General features: G+C 35.5%; 1 protein-coding gene across 2 annotated transcripts in view; it reads right to left on the bottom strand.

The window, feature by feature from the left end:
* PCNX2 (pecanex 2) overlaps positions 1-22,565 on the bottom strand; it is a 409,779-nt gene that overhangs the window by 85,241 nt on the left and 301,973 nt on the right. The window lies entirely within an intron of this gene.

Here is a 22,565-nt window from a genome sequence, read left to right as displayed (position 1 = left end):
AAAAGATTTTACTATAAACATATTTCACATATTATCTGTTAGACAGATAATAATAATAATAGCAATAACACACATTTATATAATACTTTATAGTTTATAATGCATTTTCAGGGTAGCTAGGTGGTACGATAGACAAAGAAGAAAGAATAATCAATTCATTGTTAGTAAGGTATAGTAAGGGGCAGTGAGGTGGTGTAATGGACAGAGTGTCAGCCCTGGATACAAGAAGACTCATCATCCTGAGTTCAAATCTGGTCTCAGACATTTCTTAGCTGTGTGACCCTGGGCAAGTCACTTAACCCTGTTTGCCCCAGTTTCCTCATCTGTAAAAAGAACTGGAGAAGGAAAAGGCAAATCACTCCAGTATCTTTGCCAAGAATATACCAGATTGGGTCACAAGGAGTCAGACATGACTGAAAATGTATTTTCACAATAAGTTTGATTATTCCCATTTTCATATGAAGAAAATGAGGCAATGACAGTTTGAACTATTTTCTTAAGATCCCAAAGCTAGTAAATGAGGGAGTTGGAATTCAAACTGAAGTCCACAGACTCCAACTCTGGGACTCTGCATATGAATGTGTATAGGCAAAGAGGACCCTGCAATTGATGATTTTCATTATGGATGCTTTCTGAAACAGAAGAGTGACTAGCTGACATTTGTTACTACATCCATAATTTTCCTTGATATTGACACTTATTTTTACTAGGCTGTCAATAAACATTGTGGTTTCAGTTCATCAATTAAAAATATTTATTAAAACTTACTATGTTCCAGGCTCTGTGCTAAATGCTATACTCTGACCTATACAGTGTCCAGTAGTAATTTCAGTGGGTAGATGGTGAAGCATGTCTCTCATTTCACAGTAAGGCATGGTAGAATTTAGGTGTCCAATGAGACACATTTTCATACATTGACAACGTATTGATTTTTAAAGCCACTACCTTCTTTCTTAGAATAGATACTAAATATTGGTTCTAAGGCAGAAGAGTGGAAAGGACTAAACAATTTGGGTTAAGTGATATTCCCAGGGACAAATAACGAGGAAGTGTCTGGGTCCAGATTTGAACCCAGGGCCTTCTATCTTCACTCCTAGATCTCAATCCCCTGGGTCAATTAGTTCTTCCAGTTGATATATTTTGCCTGACTTAGTTGTTATTATTCCCATTTACATTATTCCCATTTTACAAATGGAGAAGCTTCAAAAAGTTTAAATGATTTGCCAGTGGTTATATTGCTAATTAATAGATAAATATTCAAACTAAGATTTTACTTGATTCCAAATACATTTTTTTAAATTAAATCCCATTGTCTCTTAAACAGTATCACCTTAAACATCTGAGAGTTAGATACCAATATTGTTTTTGAGCTTCATTGAATGGGGATGGCCATTGGGTCAATAGGAATGCAATGATTTTTCCCTTACCAAACCAAAACCTAACAAAACAGTGACTAGAGAACAGTTCTCTACTAGTACTTTGGGTTTCCTTTCCAAAAGTCTTGTGAGTAATCTTTGAAAATTAAAGGTCACAGGATTCCAGAAACTAAGATGAGTGGCAAAAATTCCTCTTAATAAAGATAGGAGTCCTATCTTTGCATAAAATTACCCAAGCAGAATTTTAAATTTCATCATAAAAGTAAGGCAAATGGAATTTTCTGGGGTAGAATAAATAATTTTTAAATGTGTCTGAGCCAACCTATAAACCATCTACCAAATTTCTTTGGGAATTAGAATACTTCCTAAAAATCTATTAACTAAAAGACTGATTTCTTCTTAAAAGTGATAGATAGACTTCCCAGTGTTAAATTCCATTCAACAATAACTAAACTAAACTGCCTATGTACCCCAGGGTCCCTGGCTGTCAACCAGACTGTCTAAGAAGATGAATTTTAAAGCATGGTGAATAATTTGAGTATTCCCCTGTGATTTCTTACTGTAAATTTGGTGCTTCTACTCAAAGGTGCTAATTAGCTCAGTAATTGGATTTCTTTCTCAACTATGCTATTCCATGAACATCAAATCTAGATCATTTGACTGCTGTTGGAAGGGGAAATGCATATGCCTAACACCCTGGTACTCGGTGTGCAAAAATTCCATTCCCTGAATGTTAGACATGTGAATGCATGCAGATCCCACTAGACCACCTGCCTGACTTTTGCTCCTGATACATGGTCTCTTCATTGTATTATCATGCTGTTCTGTGGAAGTGGAATCCCCAAAGCTCAAGTAAAAGGTGTATTTCCCTTCCTCGTATCCTGATAGATACGAATCACAGCAATGAATTTTTTTTCTTTTTAATTGCAGAAATTATAGGTCTAATCCTCACCTCTACTGTCTGCTATCTAATTCTTGGCAAGCCAGTTACCACCTGCTTTATATTATATTGCTACCTAGAAACAAACTCAAAGCCAAACATCCAACTTCCTACCTGCATTAACTACTTTCACCTGAGGCATTTGAAGGATTCAGATCCCATTTTCTTTAATTAGCATGGTTTGCCATTGTTATAGATACTCTAGGCTGAGTCCAAACAGGACACAGAACCTACATAGATGATGTTTTCCTCCCCGTGCTCGGGTTTGATGGTGATATTTCATCTAGTCCCAGAACACCATAAAGTCTGTTCAGTAATGTCCTCAGCCATAGAAAGAATTCCAATCACACAGATAAAAGCAAAGGGATGGAAAATGCCTTTGTTAAAACTATGGCACACAGTTGGATGGGTCCAATATTAGTCCCTAAATATACTGATATGGTTCAGCCTCCAGATCAACAAGGAGCTGAACCCCGGGCTGAATTGAAGCAAGAGACCAGGCTGGATGACAGCTCTCTAGGGGATGACTAGACTTCATAAAATGCTAAGCACAGTGCTTTGCACATAGTAGGGGTTTAATAAATGTTTTTTCTTCCTTCCTGATTCTATCAAGCAATAGATATTGAAAGTTCTTTGCTACTAAAAGTAAATTTACCTTAATTTTTCCTCACTGTATGCTTGTCATCGGTGACTAAGTTTGGACTACTTTAGAAAAAGATCTTCATTCCTAATACAAAACCCAAGATTTTGCACTGTTTCTCTCTATGCCCATTTGCTATTCAGTATGGTGCAAGAACAGCAGCTCTAAATCCATGTAGAATAAGTGAAGAAGATGTTACAAACAGATATCCACATACATGGTGTTCTATAGAGGCCAATTTTGCTGAAATCTGAAGTCTCTTTTGTAATAATGATGGTGATGAAGCTAGCCTTTTTATAGGGCTTTGAGTGCTTTAGAAATATCATTTACTGGGATCCCCAAACAACCCTGGAAAGGAGTTGATCTTATCTCCCTTCTACATATGGAAAAACTAAGGTTGAGAGAGGCCCAAGGCACTTGTTCAGGGTCACACTGCTTATAAGAGTCTCAGATAGGGTCAAAGTCGAGGTCTTTACTCCAAGGCTAGCACGCAATCTATTATAGCACTCAACTCCCTCATCAAACACCTGAATATCCTTTAGTGACAGAAAAGTTCATTATATTCCTTTTCACCATAAGCATCTTCTGTTACAGTTACGTGTTGGCAGCTAGTTGGAACAGTGGATAGCATATGGAATGTGGAGTCTGGAAGATCTGAGTTCAAATCTTGTTTTACAGACTTAATTATATGACTCTGGGTAAGCTACCTTACAGAGTTATGAGGAACAAATGAAACAACATAGGTAAAGTGTTTTATATAATTATTATTAATCATCATTATCATTCTCTATTACTGGCCTAATATTCATTCTTTAGGTTTGCTATTATGAGATATTATTACTTTATGTGTTAAGGAATGTTGAAGACTGAAAGCAATTCAGTAGCACCAAACCTGACAGGTCATTTTATTGATGGCTGCATTTTTTCTAATAATAATAACAGAATTTATATAATGCTTTAAGATTTGTAAAGTGCTTTACATATATTATTACATTTTATCCTCACAACTCTGGCAGATAGGTCCCATTGCATTTTAACTTCATTTTAGAAATGAGGAAGCATGACCCTGGGCAAGTCACTTGACCCCCATTGCCTAGCCCTTACCACTCTTCTGCCTTGGAACCAATACACAGTATTGATTCCAAGATGGAAGGTGAATGGGTTTAAAAAATGAGGAAGCTAGGCTCAATTAAGACTAAATGATTTGCTCAAAACCACAACCTCTACCCAATAGATGTTAAATGATTTGCTGGACAGCTAATTTCTGAGCCTAATTGAACTCAGGTCTTCCTGAGTCCAGGTCTATCACTTTATCCACTGTGCTATCTAGCTGCTAAATTGTTTGCCCTGAATTTAAAGGATGGGAAGAAAAACTTGAATGAGTCTCTTTTTTCATTTTTAACTGATACTATTCATGTTTATATGCTTTCAGAATTACCAGTCTCTGCCCTTCCTCCCACTACAGTAATCCAAAGTGTGCCATCAAAAATGAAAATAATGATATGAAACATTCACTGCTGGGGCAGAAGTAGGAGAAGGAGAAAAATGTTTATATCATGGTATAAAGATACTCAATTATAGAAACTACCTATAAATTGTACTACCAGGAGCAGTAGTAGTTAATAGTAGTAATAGTAGTAGTAGTAGTAGTAGTAGTAGTAGTAGTAGTAGTAGTAGTAGTAGTAGTAGTAGTAGTGGCAGCAGTAATATTTAAACATTGAAGATACACACAAGGTTGAGGAAGGATTCAGCCATAAGAAATGGAGGTCCTGAGGGAAATGACAGATATAAATCAATTCAATTGTCCAGATCACAGATTTTTTCTTCTTCTTTAATTTCCCTGATTATGGTGTCCTTTCTTACTGGTTAAAGAGAGCGCCAATGTTTTTTTGGGTCACACCATTTTATGTGCCAAAACAGATGAGACACCTGGAGTGGAACTGCAGCCTGTTTTAGACACTCATCAGGGGCAACAGTGTTTGTAGAAAGTGTCTCACGAAGCATCTGACTTCCTGAAGTAATCTTGTGTATAATCTAAAGAGATCTTCTGTAGAAACACTTTTGAATCAATTTAGGTTCTTCATGGTTCATGGCCACCATTTTCATGAGATGTAAAGACTTGAGAATGAACTCTCGCACAAGAAATTTACTAAATGTACGCTGTGGTTGACATGCTAGTCATTCCTAGAACTTGATTGAACAATAAAGGTCATTTAGTTCAATTCCTTCATTTTACAAATGAGTAAACTGAGGTCCATTTAGCAGATGTGGAACTCAATAAAACCAGTCAACTACATTTTCCAATTAAATGATCTTTATTTTCCCCAGAATGGTTTTGTTTGTCAAGGGTAGAGGTTTTTGAATTTTGTCCACAAAAACAAAAACTGAAAACTGCTCCTAATTATTCTTGAGCCACTTTATGTGGCAAGGTTTAGAAGATCACTTACAAAATGAACTGAAATTAGAAACAAGGGGGTTTTTTATACATAAGTTTGGCTTTAAAAAAAAAAATCCGAGTTACTCTCTTTGAAGTTGCTTCACTTACTATACATTCCCATTCAATGCAATTTGGTGAGAAAATAAGACAGGATGTTCCAATGAAGTAAGTCTGAAGAGGGGAGCCAATAATTAATCATTCTGATTTTCTTCCCATCATTGATTTGCTGAATGATTTAATTTAAATCCTTTAACCATTCTGTGTCCAATTTTGCTGGTTTGTAAAAAAGGGTGAATGATACATGTTAACAGGCATGTTATGAAGATCAAGTAATATAGAGAAAAGTATCCACCAATCAGGACCATCTTGCAAATAGTCCATTATCCAATCGAGTGACAAGAGAAAAATACCTAGAATATTATTGATTATACTAAATTAATGCCCCCTGGCAAGATGGATAGGTTACTAAAAAAGAAAAAAGAAGAAGAAAATAAGAGCATATCTAGAATCTTTTTTGTGGTTTTTCTGTCAGAAGTTCATTTTTTGGAACATCAAAGTAGCTTGCTCTCTCCTCAAGCACAAATACTACAGCCAGATTGTTTCCCCCCACAGATTTTATTACCATTAATAAAAAGATTTGAAAAAACAATAATGGAAATTTATGTCATACTTTTAAGATTTTCAAGGAACTTTTCATATATTATTCCATTTGATTCTTTCAACAATCTATAATGTAACAATGCTGACATTATAACTTCTATTCCAAAGAACAGATGATACTAGTCTTCGATCTAAAAAGACCCTAGAAGCCATCAAGTCCCAGTTTCTTGTTTTACAGATGAGTAAATTAAGGCACAGAGAAATGAAATTACTTGCTCAGGAGCACACAATTAGTGCTAGGTAGGATTTGAAACTGTCTTCTTGACTCAACTATCTAATGAGGTCATTAATCCTCCTTGAAAAGGAAGGACAAATAACAACAACAGCAACAACACCATAAGGAAGAAACAGACTGAGAGAGTAAGTGCCTGAAAGGGAGACTCCCATTTCTTTATCCAGTGCCCTATTAAACACTGATAATGATGAAAAATATTACAGGAAGGTTGACTTAACTGTTCTTATTTACCAAACAATCTTTATTTGCCATGTCCTGTCTTCCCCCTCTTCCAATCTAAACACTGCCAAAACCATAGTTATTGTCTATTATACTTCTATTTGGGCCAACAAGTAGAAGCACCAACATTCTTCAGCTCCATCAAGGAAACTCACATTTTATTTCTTAAGAGAATTATGCAACTCTCTAGAAAAGTAAATATCCTACCTTCATATTTATCAATGTTCAGAGACAAGTCCATGAAAGTACAAAAGTAGAATGACAAATATATATATATTCGATCTGTCTTTATTTTATATGACAATATCTTTTCTGATTTTGTTTGTGTATCTAGGCATATGCTGTAGTATTTAGTCCTGACCAATATATATATATATATATATATATATATATATAAAACCTTCTGACTTAGAATCAATACTGTGTATTGGTTCCAAGACAGAAGAGTGGTAAGGGCTAAGACAATGGGGTTAAGTAACTTGCCCAGGATTGCACAATGAGGAAGTATCTGAGTTCATATTTGAACATGTGACTTCCTATTTCTAGGTCTGGTTTTCTCTATCTACGGAGCCACTTACCTGATCCTATTATAATTTTTCAGTTCTGTAACCCCATGAAAAGTTCTGAAAGCCTGATTTATCATTTGGCTCATTACTAAAAGAGAAAAACTGAAGAATTCAAAGGAGACAGATATAGTGATATAAACCCTGGCTGGTTCTAAAGTGAGAAGACCTGGGTTTAGATTCTAACTCTGACATCTTTGACCTGTGTGTCATTAGACAAGTCACTTCACCTCTTTGGGACTCAGTTTCCTTATCTGTAAAATAAAAGAGCTCAACTATATGGTCTCTCAGTCCCTTCTAGCATTAGGCTTATGTACCCCTGTAATCTCATTAGAAAAAAAAAGACAATTATAAGGAAACCTTGCTTTTCAATCAATAAGAAAGAAGAGTAGTCCTCTTTGTAGAGATCTTTCTCTATCAGCTGACACCATGACAGTGTTCAATAAATTTCCCACTAGCAAACTTGTAGTTCCCCTGCAACATTTTGCCAGCAAATTTATATCCATGGCTGCCCTCCTTTCTGCCACCTTTTTCTCTTATACCCTGCCCATGACAGTGATGCCTTCCTTTCTTTACCTTCTCCCAAATACTACTCATCAGTTGCTGGACCACTTCCAACTCTAAAGGATTGCTTCTAGAATTCTTATTCATAATATCTGGGTTTACCTTTTTGCCAAGAGAAATGCCACTCAAACTCACATGAAAATGAAGTAGTTTTCCTTTTTTAATGTTGATTCATTAGGTCTTAATATCTATTTCCTTCTTGAAGTCAGCAGGAACATCCTTGGCTCTTGGTCTCCTCAAATCATAAACTGCTCCATCTGTCTGGCACTTCTCAACTCAGTCTAGCTCTGCCCTAGGTCATGGTCCTTTAACTTACTATTATAGTTTCAGTTCTTTGTAAAGACCTATTTTAAGCTTTTACAGTTTACATTTTGGCTATCCTGGAATTTAGTTTCCATTTATAATGTTGTTCTGATGAAACCAACTATTCTGTTTTTTTTCATGTAACATCCTTTCAACAGATACACAGGGCAGCTTGGTATCAATGTGGCTAGAGTGACAGACCTGGAGTCAGGAATATAAATATTCCTGATTTCAAATATGGCCTCAGATACCTACTAGCTGTGTTACCCTGGGAAAGTTATTGTTCCCAGTTTGCCTCAGTTTCCTCATCTGTAAAATAAGCTGGAGAAGGAAATGACAAACTCCTCCAGTATCTCCAGTATCCAGTATGCAAAGAAAAATCCAAGTGTGGTCATAAAGAGTCAAAGGTGATTGAAATTACTGAACATCAAAAACAACAATCAAACAAAAATGAAACTGGCTCAGAGAAATTAAATTACTTCCTCAACTCCTATGTTAGGTAGGAGGTAGCAGAGCCAGGTTGTGTGTCCAGATTTCCTGACTCTTAGATGTGTTGTCAGTTTTTCTCATCCACAGCTGGTTTCTTGACCAAAGGACTAAGTCTTGACTTGTGAAAATTCTGAAATATTGACCCATTATGGTAAATCCTTTTTAATAAAAACAAAAATTCTGAGTGCCAAAACTGCCTGTCAAACATCTCAAAAAAATCTTTGATCTATTCTGTGCATTTTATAATAAACAGTTTTCTAGAAAATTTAGGCTATGAAGGTCATGACTTTTTAATTTCCTCTTATTATTCAAAGCTTCTCACAAAAATTAAACCCAAACAGAGTTCCGAGTTATAGAAATCCATGGGAACGGTAATAGTTTGTAATGCCAACACTTCTTAAATAATAGGATCGAGGACTTAGTGACAGAAAAGAACGATAAGATCACTTAGTTCAAATTCTTCATTTAAAAAATGGTAAAACTGAGGTCCAATGAATGGAAGTAAATTTTCCAAGGTCAAAGAGTTGGTAGGTGACAGTGCCAGGATTGGAATGCAAGTCCTCTGCAAGTTCCATTATCTTTCTCCTACCCCAAACTGCCCTCAATTATCCATCTGATTTAGGAAATAAGAAAGGATTCTTACTTGCTCTATGTTGTAGCATACATGTACTCCCTGAAACAATCCATCAACCTGAATCAGTCACCAGAACCTGACTTCTGGGTGACCTTGAAGTATACAATCCAAAGCAGCCGTAGAACAGCTGGGAAGCAGGTGTGGGTGGGCCTGAAGCTAAGCTATTCTTTGCTTTCATACATTGGAATGGTTTATTTGACTACTCTGCACTTTTCAAATACTATAGCTATTCAGCAAAAAGTTCACGGGCCCTGAATAAAATTATTCACGGCAGCATCATGAATAATGAGCTAAAACCAGTGTCATGTGAGAAACTTAATGTGTGGGGGTTTCTTCAAAAGCGTCATCCTTCTGGAATATATTTGCATAATAACTCATCATCACACCTGAAGTGTCAAGTCTTGCCCTTGGATATATGTGTGCGAGTATCCTCATTCATCAGCTCAGCAGCAGGAAAGGAACCAAATTCATCATTTGGTTTTTAAGTCATAATAGTAACCAAGTATACAGCCAAGCTTTACAAATGCAGAAATCTGAGGCAAGGAACTGGAGAGAAGGAAAGTGATCCAAAGTCACATATTAAGTTGTAGCAGAGCTGGACAAAAAAATTCAGTGATTTGGGGGACAGGTTCCCCTTTCCCCCAAATGAAATGGGCATAGGAGCGTATGGATGTTGCAATTCTTACTGACATTTTTGGTCCATTTGCTAATAAACCCAGGTTAACAAGAAATTGGTTGAATGTAAACTTTCCTAATATATAAAGAAATATTGGCATAAAGGTATTAGTTGAGAAATTGGCATTATTTTAGGTAGCATGATCCCAGATAGATGTGGGTTCAAATTTTATCTTTGACTTTTGTTGGCTGTATGACTAATCTCTCAGAAGTTGAGTTAGCACTCTAAAATTATGAATTCAAGGAAATGTTCAGTCATGCAGTGGTTAAATTTCCTCACCAGTGAAATCACAGGTACAGTCTCTTTCCCTATTCTTTGATATCAATTTATATCATAGATGATCATTTCCTGTTTATTCTATACTATGATTTCTCTATTCACCACCTTTTCCTCCTCCCCATAGATAGTTTTGGCATCACTCATATCTCTTGGCTCTAATAGGTAAGTCTGTGCCTTATCTTCTCTATGCCATTTTCTGGCTCATTCCAAACTACACTGCAGTATACCCCTTTATGTTTAAATCTCCCCCTAATGTGCTGTCATTCTTCATTAGATGTAAACTTCTTGGGAGCAGAAACTGCCTTTCTTGCTTGTATTTGTATACTAAGATTCAGTACAGTGCTCGGAAAATAATTGTTCTTGTTTGTCCTTCATTCTCAATGAGGACCAATGATGTGGTATCTTGACTCTCACATATATTGGATTTAAATGAGATAGAGCTTCACAAATTAATCATCTCCATCCTCTATTCTAGAGTCATCAAAGTTCAGTGGCAAGATAAAAGTTAGGACAACTGAGGATGGCTCTGAATGGAGTGGATGACTTTGGTGTCTTCAATGTCTGTATTATTTTAAAAGCATCATCTTACCAACAGAGTGGAGGATGGATGGGAATCAGGAGAGATTTGAGATGGAATTAACAGCTATTACAATGCTATTGCAATAGACTATATAAGAGGTGATAAGAATCTGAAAAGAGCTCTGGTTGCATTGATGGAGAGAAATGAATAAATATGAGAGATGTTTGTTGTGATGATAGAAATGGCAAAATTGGGTAAAGGATTGGCTATATGGAGTAAATTAGAATGAAGAATTGACAACTGCATTGTTTGTAAGTCTAACTGATCAGGAAGAATGTCCTAGAAATTAATAAGAACTTGGAAGAGGAGAGGGTGGAGAGTATGGTGGAGAGAATAAATGAATTGTTTTAGACATGTCCATTGTGGTATAAACAATTTTAGATGTCTAAGAGGTTGTCAGTGATGAATGGTGGTAGCTTACCAAAGAAACTAGGTTTTGATATATTTATCTGGAAATCCTCTGCATAGTGATAATTTAATCAACAATCACTGATGATATCACAAAGGAAGATAGTATAAAATGAAAAAAGAAGGTTCCAAGGACAGAACCTTGGAGGAACACACATGTTTCTTGAATATTACATAATGAAGAATGGTCAAGAAGGAATGGGAATGAATGGTCACATAGATAGAAGAATCAGGAGGGATCAGAGTCATGAAAACTTTCAAGATATGAGTATTCATAGAGGTGATCATTAATGTAACATGTTGCAGAGAAGTCAAGGAGGATGAGTTTTGAGAAAAGACCATTAGATTTGGCAATTAATTGAGGTTGAAAATTGAGTAGTTTGAGGAAATGGGATATTAGTGTGTGGGATATTGATCTTTGCCTAATTTTTGCCATACTGTTTTCCAAGTTTCACAGCAGATTTTTTTTTCAAACAGTGAGTTCTTATCCCAAAAGCTAGGATCTTGGGGTTTATTAAACACTAGATTGCTAAGGTCATTTGCTCCTAATTTGTTCCATTAAGCCACTCTTCTATTTCTTAGCCAATACCAGATTGTTTTGATGATTAATGCTTTATAGTACATTTTAAGATCTGGTACCACTAAGCCACCATTCTTCATATATTTTTCATTAGTTCCTTGATATTCTTGACCTTTTGTTCTTCCAGATGAATTTTGCTATTATTTTTCCAGTTCTATAACATAGGGCTTTTTTTTTTGAATTTGATAGATATGGCACTGAATAAATACATTAATTTAGGTAGGATTGTCATTTTCATTTTTAGATTAGCTTACACATGAACAATTAATGTTTTTCCAATTGTATAGATCTAACTTTATTTTTATGAAGTGTTTTGTAATTGTGTTCATATAATTATTGCATTTGTCTTGGAAATTAGATTCCCAGGAATTTCCTATTATCTAGAGCAGTGATGGTGAACCTTTTAGAGATCAAGTGCCCAAACTGCAACCCTCATGACATAGGTGAGCCATCCCTTTACCCGAGATAGGGGAAGGAGCAAATGCTACTGGGTAGAGGGGTGGGTGATGTGAGAAATATCCTCAGGCACGACAGAGAGGGGGAGAGGAGCATCCCCCTCTGGCACATGTGACATAGGTTCACCAACATTGATCTAGAATGGTTTTAAATGAAGCTTATCTTTCTAACTCTTGCTGCTTTTCCTATTTCCCCTCTCTATTACACCCCTTCCCACCATCATTATTCATATTCCTCTCTTACTTCTCTATAGGATATTTTAATCACCCCCCCCTCAACTTATCATTCCCTTATATTACTCCTCTCCTGAATATCCCCTTTCTTATTTACTTTTCAACTTCTTTATTGGGTAATATAGGATTCTATTCCTCAATGAATCTGGTTGTTCTTCCCTCTCTCAGCCAATTCCAATGAGAGTAAGGTTTCAGTTTACCTATCACCATCCTCGTCCTCTCCTCCACTGTAAAAGGTTTTTGTTTTACCCCCTATGTGCCTTTGTGTGATATGATATCCCATTTTACTTCTCTTCCCATTTCTCTTAGTGCAATCCTCTTTTCACCCCTAGTTTTTTTTTTGCATATCATTCTGAACAGTTTACTACCACCCTCTATGTCTATGTATACTTCTTCTAACAACTCTGATAGTGATAAACAATTTTAATAGTTACAAATATCATCTTTCCATACAGGAACATAAATAATTTGGCCTTACTGAGGCTCTTAAATTTTTTTCTCTTTCTTATTTATCTTTTTTATGCTGCTTTTGAATCTTGTATTTGGATAAATTTTCTGTTTAATTCTGTTCTTTTCTTCAGAAATTCTTGAAATTTTCTATTTTATTGAATGACCATATTTTCCCCTGAAAGAATATGTTTAGTTTTGATGGATAGGTTATTCTTGGTTGTAAACTCAGTTCCCTTGCCTTCCAGAATATCATATTCCAAACCTTTAATATAGAAGCTCCCAGATCCTATGTAATACTGACCTGGTTTCCATGATATTTGAATTGGTTTTTTTTTTCTGGCTGTTTAAAGTATTTTTCCTTTGGCCTGGGAGCCCTTGAACTTGGCTAAAACATTTCTGGGAGTTGTCATTTGGGGATTTATTGCAGGAGGTGATGTGTAGATTCTTTCAATTTCTATTTTATCCACTTGTTAAAAATATCAGGGCAGTTTTCTTTGATAATTTCTTGTAATATGATGCCTAAGCTTTTTAAATATCATGGCTTTCAGGTAGTCCAATAATTTTTAAGTTGTCTCTCTTGAACCTATTTTCAGGTCAGTTGATTTTTTTCAATGAGATATTTCATATTTTTTTCCATTTTTCCATTCTTTTGATTTTATTATATTGTTTCTTGATGTCTCATAAAGTGATTAGCTTCTATTTGCCAAATTCTAATGTTTAAATAATTAATTTCTTCCATTAACTTTGGATCTTCCTTTTCCATTTGGTCCATTCTACTTTACATGGCACTCTTTTCTTCACTGGATATTTTTGCCTATTTTTCCAGTAGGTCAATTCTGTTTTTTAAGAAAGACTCTTTTCCTCACTGGATTTTTGTGCATCTTTTTCCAGTTGACCAATTTTGCTTTTTAAGCTGTTATTTTCTTTTTGCATTACTTTCCATTTCTTTTCCCCATTTTTCTTCTACCTGTCTTATTTGACTTTTCAATTCCTTTTTTTTTTGGAAGTTTTATATGTGGTTGTTTGGATCTCACCATCTTCTATTGACTCCGTGACTTGCTCTTTGTCGCCAGAGAAATTTTCTATGGTTAGGTGTTTCTTTTTCTGTTTACTCATTTTCCCAGTGTTTATTTTTGTTGTTGTTGGTGGTGGTGGTGGTTTTTTTGCCTGTGGACTTGGAGTTCTGAAAGCAGATGATTTTGTCTCCTTTGCTGATGACTTACAGGACTCAGCACTCTGAGCTATTTTGCCCTGGGGTTAAGGGCTGCACCACAGTGCAGGCTGGAAAGGGCCAAGAACTATGGACTTCTGGGCCTCATTGCAAGCTGCTGCCAGGGCCTGGGAATTCAAGGGGGTGGGTCTGGTGTGTGGGATGCTTTGTTATTGGTGTAGGCAGGGTCTCAAAAACCTGAAGTTGACCTATGCCTGCCCAGGCTCAAAATCAGGTACAGTAAGTGTGGATGCGGGTGGTTGGCCATCATTCCTCTGTAGATAGTTTTGATTCCAGTTCCCTCTTATTCCCCGAAAACTGACTCTGCCTACCTTTCAAGTTGTATTTAGTAGGAGAGCCCCCTCATTCTTTCTTGCTGTTGCTTTTTGACTCCTGTTGTTTTGAGGCTCTTTTAAAAGACTGGTTTGGAAAGACTGTTAGAGTGATTTCAGCTTTTACTGTTACTGAGCTCCCATTTTGGCTTGGCCTCTGGACAATCCATTTTAAGTAAGGCAGATAGGTACCTCAGTAGATTAAGTACTATACTTGGAGTCAGAAAGACTTGAGTTCAAATCCTTCCCTAAACACTAGTTCTATAAGCCTAGGCAAGTCACTCTTTCCTCAGTTGTAAAATAATTATAAAAAATAGTATCTACTTCCAGGGTTCCTTTAAAAATTGAGTCCATATTTGTTAAAGTGCTTTTTCAATCTTTACCATAGCCATATAAAAATTGACTATGTATATGTGTATATGTACACATATAAATATATATGCCATATGTATAATTAGCTATTATTAAAGTGAGGGCAAATCAGTTGAAATGATATAAATAATTCCAAAAGGTAATGAAAGTGAGGAGTGAGGAAAAGCAAGTATCTCTGCCCAAACACTAAGATAGATTTATGATCTCTGTCATACTTATGGGTATTTCCTTCAATTATGCAAACTGTAATCCTTCCGTTGATAATCATTCTTTTTAAGTTTTTTTTTTTCATGTCCATTCATAAGTTTACCATTTGAGGTCAATTCAAAGTGTGGCCTTTCTTGATTTCTCTTCACATTGAAAGGAAAACAGTGGAGAATATCAGGGACTAACCTTACCTTTTACACCTCACCCTAGATTATCTTTTTATCTCAACTTGCTTTTTGATAGTACCCTACATTCCCCTGTTCACAAATCCTTATTTATAGTGGTTCACATTATAAGGTGTTATAGCCTGGTCATGTTCAAACGTGTCTTTCCATCTCCATTTAGGTAATTTTCAATTTCAATTATTCAAGCACTATAGTCTTCTGTGAATGGTAATTACAGAAAATATGAGAAGGAAGAAATGAGAATGGATGAAGGAAGTAAACATTTAGTAAATACCTAATACGTACCAGGCACTGTGCTAAGTATTTTACAAATATTATTTTATTTAATCTTCACAGTTAGAACAGAACAAGTGATTGTTTTAAGACTGGGAAAGGAAAATAATTAGACTATATATTGTCACCTTATTTACTTAACTTACATATAGAATGATCAGTCATTTCAGGCATATCTGACTCTTTGTGACCCCTTTTGGGATTTTCTTGGCAATGATACTGAAGTGGTTTGCACTTTCCTTCTTCAGCTCATTTTATAGATAAGAAAACTAAGCAGATAGAGTTATGTGACTTGTCCAGGACCTCAGAACTAGTATGTATCTAGGCTGGATTTGAACTCAGGAAGACAATCTACCTGATTCCAGGCCCACCAAGTTATCCACTCAGCTGCCTATGCAGAGCACATTATGTGAAATACTAGGTCAAATGAATCCAAAGCCAGAATTAAAGTTGTCGGGAGAAATATCAACCATCTCAAATATGTAGACAATACCACTCTAATGGCAGAAAGTAAAGAAGAATTAAGAAGGTGAAACAGGAAAGTGTAAAAGCTGACTTAAAGCTTAACAGCAACTAAAAGAAAAACTAAAGTTATAGTAACTGGACCCATCACTTCCTGGCAAATAGGGGGAGAAGAAAAGGAAGAAGTGTCAGATTTCATATTTGTGGTCTTATAGAAAGCATCTGCTTCTGTGAAATTTAAAAAAAAAACATATAAAAATGCTTGCTCCTTGAATGGAAAGCTATGGCAAATCTGGACAGCATACTAAAAAGCAGAGACAATATTATGCTGACAAAAGTCTATATATTCAAAGATAGGGTTTGTTGTTGTTGTTGTTGTTGTTTTCTGTCCACAGCAGCAATATATGGCTATGAGAGATAGTCTATAAGGAAAGCTGAGTGGTGCAGAATCAAAATTTTTGAATTGTGCTGCCGGAGAAAACTTTTGAGTGTCCCCTGGACAATAAAGAGATCAAATTAGTCATTACTTAAAGAAATTAATTCACACTATTCATTGGAAGGATTAATATTGAAGCCTAAGTTTAAATAGTTTTGCCACTTAATAAGATGGCAGGAATCATTAGAAAAGACTTTGCTGTTAGGAAAGGTTGAAGGCAAAAAGAGAAAAGGATGGCAGAAGATGAGATGGATAGATAGCATCATGTAAACAATAAACATGAATTTGGAAAGGGTTTGGGAGGTAGTGTAGAACAGAAGGGTTCAGAAGTGGAGTCATGAAGAGTTGGACATTACTGAACAACATTAGTCCTCACAATGACCTAAAGAGATAGTTATTTTAAGACAGGAAAATAGCATTAAAAAGATGGACTTTATTTCTTTTTCGGGGAGAAGCATGAGGTCATTAGAAGAACACTAGAGTTTTCTTTTTTTTTTAATTTTACAGTATTTTATTTGATCATTTCCAATTATTATTCATTAAAGACAAAGATCATTTTCTTTTCCTCCCCCCCACCCCCCATAGCCGACGCGTAATTCCACTGGGTGTCACATGTGTTCTTGATTCGAACCCATTGCCATGTTGTTAATATTTGCATTAGGGTTTCCTTTAGAGTCTCTCCTCTGTCATGTCCCCTCAACTGCTGTAGTCAAGCAGTTGCTTTTCCTCGGTGTTTCTACTCCCACAGTTTATCCTCTGCTTATGAATGGTGTTTTTTTCTGCTGGATCCCTGCAGATTGTTCAGGGACATTACACCGCCACTAATGGAGAAGTCCATTACCTTCGATTATACCACAGTGTATCAGTCTCTGTGTACAATGTTCTCCTGGTTCTGCTCCTCTCACTCTGCATCACTTCCTGGAGGTTGTTCCAGTCTCCATGGAATTCCTCCACTTTATTATTCCTTTTAGCACAATAGTATTCCATCACCAACATATTCCACAATTTGCTCAGCCATTCCCCAATTGAAGAGCATCCCCTCATTTTCCAATTTTTGGGCACCACAAAGCGCAGCTATGATTATTTTTGTACAAGTCTTTTTGTCCATTATCTCTTTGGGGTACAGACCCAGCAGTGCTATGGCTGGATCAAAGGGTAGATATTCTTTTGTCGCCCTTTGGGCATAGTTCCAAATTGCCCTCCAGAATGGTTGGATCAGTTCACAACTCCACCAGCAATGAATTAATTTCCCTACTTTGCCACATCCCCTCCAGCATTCATTACTTTCCTTTGCTATCATGTTAGCCAATCTGCTTGGTGTGAGGTGATACCTCAGAGTTGTTTTGATTTGCATCTCTCTGATTATAAGAGATGTAGAACACTTCTTCATGTGCTTATTAATAGTTTTGATTTCTTTATCTGAGAACTGCCTATCCATGTCCCTTGCCCATTTATCAATTGGAGAATGGCTTGATTTTTTGTACAATTGATTTAGCTCTTTATAAATTTGAGTAATTAAACCTTTGTCAGAGGTTTCTATGAAGATTTTTTCCCAATTTGTTGTTTCCCTTCTGATTTTAGTTACATTGGTTTTGTTTGTACAAAAGCTTTTTAATTTGATGTAGTCAAAATTATTTATTTTACATTTTGTGATTCTTTCTATGTCTTGCTTGGTTTTAAAGTCTTTCCCCTCCCAAAGGTCTGACATGTATACTATTCTGTGTTTACCCAATTTACTTATGGTTTCCTTCTTTATGTTTAAGTCATTCACCCATTTTGAATTTATCTTGGTGTAGGGTGTGAGGTGTTGTTCAATTCCTAATCTATCCCACACTGTCTTCCAGTTTTCCCAGCAGTTTTTATCGAATACTGGATTTTTGTCCCAAAAGCTGGGATCTTTGGGTTTATCGTATACTGTCTTGCTGAGGTCACTTTCCCCCAGTCTATTCCACTGATCTTCCTTTCTGTCTCTTAGCCAGTACCAAATTGTTTTGATGACTGCTGCTTTGTAATATAGTTTAAGGTCAGGGACAGCAAGGCCCCCATCATATGTGTTTTTTTTTCATTATTTCCCTCGATATCCTTGATCTTTTGTTATTCCAGATGAATTTTGTTATATTTTTTTCTAAATCAGTAAAGAAATATTTTGGGAGTTCAATGGGCATGGCACTAAATAGATAAATAAGTTTGGGTAGGATGGTCATTTTTATTATATTGGCTCATCCTATCCATGAGCAGTAATGTTTTTCCAATTGCTCAAGTCTAGTTTTAGTTGTGTGGAGAGTGTTTTGTAGTTTTGTTCATATAGTTCCTGTGTTTGTCTCGGGAGATAGATTCCTAAATATTTTATTTTGTCTAAGGTGATTTTGAATAGGATTTCTCTTTCTGAACACTAGAGTTTTCAAAAGACTATTGGGTTCATTTTTCTCCTCCTGTTCAATTCTTTTATTTAATCTTTATTGTCCATCTTAGAAAATAAGTATTGGTTCCAAGGCAGAAGAGCAATAAGGGCTGGGCAACTGGAGTTAAAGCAACTTAGGATCGCACAGCTAGGAAGTGTTGTAAATAGCTTCCTGGTAACAATTTTTTCCTCCATCCTTGAATGAATAAATGAAATAGCATATATTAAAATCTACTATCTCTAATGAAGATTTATGCAAAAATTTTAGACAAAATATTAGCAAAAAGATTACCACAATGTATCAAGAGTCATATGGCCAAGTAGGTTTTATACCAACAATGAAATGATGGTTCAGTATTAAAAAATCCAGCAACATATTTGATCATATCAATAACAAAATCAATAGAAAACCATATGTTTATTTCAATAAATTTAGAAAAAAGCTTTTGACAAAATATCATACTTATTCCTATTGAAAACACTAGAGACTTAATGGAACATTCTTCAAGATGATAAATATTATTTGTAATGGGAATAAGCTAGAAGCCTTTCCAATAAGATCAGGAGTGAATCCAGGGTGGCCATTATTACCACTACTATTTGATATTTATACTAGAAATGCTAATTATAGCAATAAAAGAAGAAATTTAAGGTGTTAGAATAGTCATGAGGAAATAAAGCTATCATTTGTTGCAGATAATATGATGGCATATCTAGAAAATCCTAGAGGATCAACCAAATAAACTAATTAAAACAATAAACAACTTTAGTGAAATAGCAGGATATAAAATAAACACAAAAATCATCATAATTTCTCTATACTATCAATAAAACTCAACAGCAAGAGATAGAAACAGAAATCCCGCTTAAAATAATTGTAGACAATATAAAATACATGGGAATGTATCTGCTGAGATGAACTCAGGAACTATATGATCACAACTAAAAAACACTTGTCACACAAATAAAATTAGATCTAAATAATTGGAAAAAAATAATTGCTTATGGGCAGGCTAAGCCAAAGTAATAAAAAATGGCAAATTTTCCCAAGTTAACTTATTCAGTGCCATACTAATCAAACTACCCAAAAATTATCTCAGTGTTAGAAAAAATAATAAAATTTATCTGAAAGAATAAAAGATCAAGAATATCAAAGGAATTAATAAAAATTAAGAAGGAAAGTGATTTAGCTGTAACAGATCTCAAACTATATTACAAAGTGCAAACTACCAAAACAATCTGGTTCTGGTAAGAAATAGAATAGAAGACTAATGGAATAAATTAGGTACTCAACGTGCAAAAAAATGGCCATAGTAACCTACATTTGACAACACAAAGACTTAGCTTTGGAAGAATTCCCTATTTTATAAAATCTGCTTGAGAAAACTATAAAACCGTATGGCAGAAATTAGGTGTAGATCAACAAACACCTCATACCATATACCAAGGTAAATTCAAAATAGATGCATGATTTAGAAATCAAGAGTGATACTATAAATAAATTAGAGAAGCAAAAAATAGTTTATCTCTCAGACCTATGAACAAGGGAAGAATTTAGATCAAAATAAGACATAAAGAACATTATAAAATGTAAACAATAACTTTGACTACATTAACTTAAAAAGTTTCTGCACAAACAAAAGCAATGCAACCAAGTTTAAAAGGCAATCAACCAGCTAGGGAGGGGGAAAGTCTTTATAGCAAGCCTCTCTGCCTAAAGTTTCATTTTTCATATACATAAAGAATTGAGTCAAATTCATAGGAATACAAAGCATTTCCCAGTTGACAAATGGTAAAAGCCTATGAACAGGCAATTCTTGGATGAAGAAATTAAAACTACTTTTACTTGTGTGAAAAAAAATGCTCCAAATCACTATTGATTACCAAAATGCACATTAAAACAACTCTGAGGTTTTACCTCTTACCCATCAGACTGTCTAACATGACAAAAAAGAAAAATGATAAATGCTAAAGAGGAAGTGGAAAAAACAGGAACACTAGTACACTGCTGATGGAGCTGGGAAGTGATATAACCATTCTGAAGAAGAATCTGGAACCTTACCCAAAGGGCCATAATACTGTTCATTCCCTTTGACCAAGCATTTCCACCACTAGTCTATATCCCAAAAAGATTAAAGATAGGGAAAAAGAACCTACCTGCACTAAAATATTTATAGCAACTCTTTTTGTGGTGGCAAAGGACTGGAAACTGAAGGGATGTACATCAACTGGGAAATGGCTGAACAAGTTATGGTATATGCTTGTAATAGAATTTACTATTGTACTATATGTACAGTAGTCATGACAAATGCCAAACAAGATGATCACATGTGAACTTTAGATTACTCCACCCTACTTAGTCTAACAAAAACAGGAATGTCTAGACCCATACTTAAGGATTAAGTATTTAGGAGGATGGCTTATGACAGACATGTGCTAGCAAATGACAAATCAGAAACAACTGACAGACCCCTGGGCTGTCCTAAGTCAAGCTTAAGCTACCATTGGTACATGTAAGAAGCAGGAAAGTGCTGTAAAAACTGTCTATATATTTGGTATCACTTCCTCTCTCTGGGCTCTTTGGCAGCAGAGAGGTGGATGGTGGCAGCGTGGTGTGCATTTTGGCATCTTGGCATGGCAGCAGCTATTGTCCAGGTTAGCGGTGAGTTTTCCTTGATATCATACTGGAAGAAGCCTAGTAACCTAGTTCAGGTGAGGCGTCTTCTCTGGGCTCTTGGAATTTTAGGCTGATTCTTTCCTCCTTTACCTTCCAAACACTATCCTCTCAGAAAAAGCCTCTAAACTTCAAAGACCTCAAGGCAGAGGACTTTGAACTCCCCCTGGCCCAGGCCATGCGGGAGAAATCCTATACCTTTCCCTCTCTCTTCTCCTTAATTTTTTCCCTTTATATTAATTAAACCACCATAAATTTCCAAGATGACTTGGGTATTTTATTTGGGATATTCCCTGGTGACCAAAATTAATTTAGATTAGGTTACTACCCTAAATTATCCTTACACACAAAATAACCTGGAAATATTTATATAAAGTGAGGAAAAGTGAAGAAGAAGAATCATGAAAACATTGTACAAAGTAACAATAATAATGTTGATTATTAATAATTATCAATAATAATAATCAACAATGATGACCAAATCATTAATAATGATCAGTAATTATGATCAACTGGGGATAGCAACTATTATCAATGAGACAAGGATCCAAGATACCACCAAGAGACTCATGATAAAAAAAGGATATCTATCACTATAGAAAGAAGAATTTCCTACATGAATTTTTTTCTAGTGTAAGCAATGTGTTTTCTTTCACATGATAAACATTGACATGTGCTATATGATAATATATGTACAGTCTATGTCATGCTACCTGATTTCTTGGAAATGGACATGGGGTGGAGAAGAGAGAGAGAACATGGATTGCAAAATATCAGAAAATGAATACTGAAAAACTGTATTGATATGTAATCTGGAAAAAATTAAAATTGTTATAATAAAAACATATTAAGTATTTACTATGTGCTAAATGATGAGGATACAAATGTAAAAAGTAAAGAAAATGTCTTCAGGGAGTTTAAATTCTAACAGGAGAAACAACAGACACTGGAGAATGGTGGCTAGAGAGTAGTGTTTTTGATATGAGGATAGTAAATCAATAAGGAAATAGACAGACATATCCCTTCCAAGAAAAATTCCAAAATTGATTAGACTATTGTTCATGGTTCTTGAATAATGTAGAGAGTAGGGCAGAGGAAAGGATGGAAATCCTCTTGGGTGTGGTCTCTGTTGTGAGTGGTAAAGATTATTGGGGGGGTTGTGGAGAAGGTGGCAAACTGCTTGTTATTTTAATAAGATATCTTCTCTCCTCCATTTCAAAGTCTTCTTTTAATGCTAATTTAAACCATATTTAAACTACCTAAAAATTCTGACACAAATGGAGACCACCCA

Source organism: Monodelphis domestica, chromosome 2 (assembly GCF_027887165.1).
Source record: "Monodelphis domestica isolate mMonDom1 chromosome 2, mMonDom1.pri, whole genome shotgun sequence".
NCBI lineage: Eukaryota > Metazoa > Chordata > Mammalia > Didelphimorphia > Didelphidae > Monodelphis > Monodelphis domestica.
Note: the sequence above shows the minus strand (reverse complement) of the source record. Positions and strands in the feature narration are given on the sequence as shown.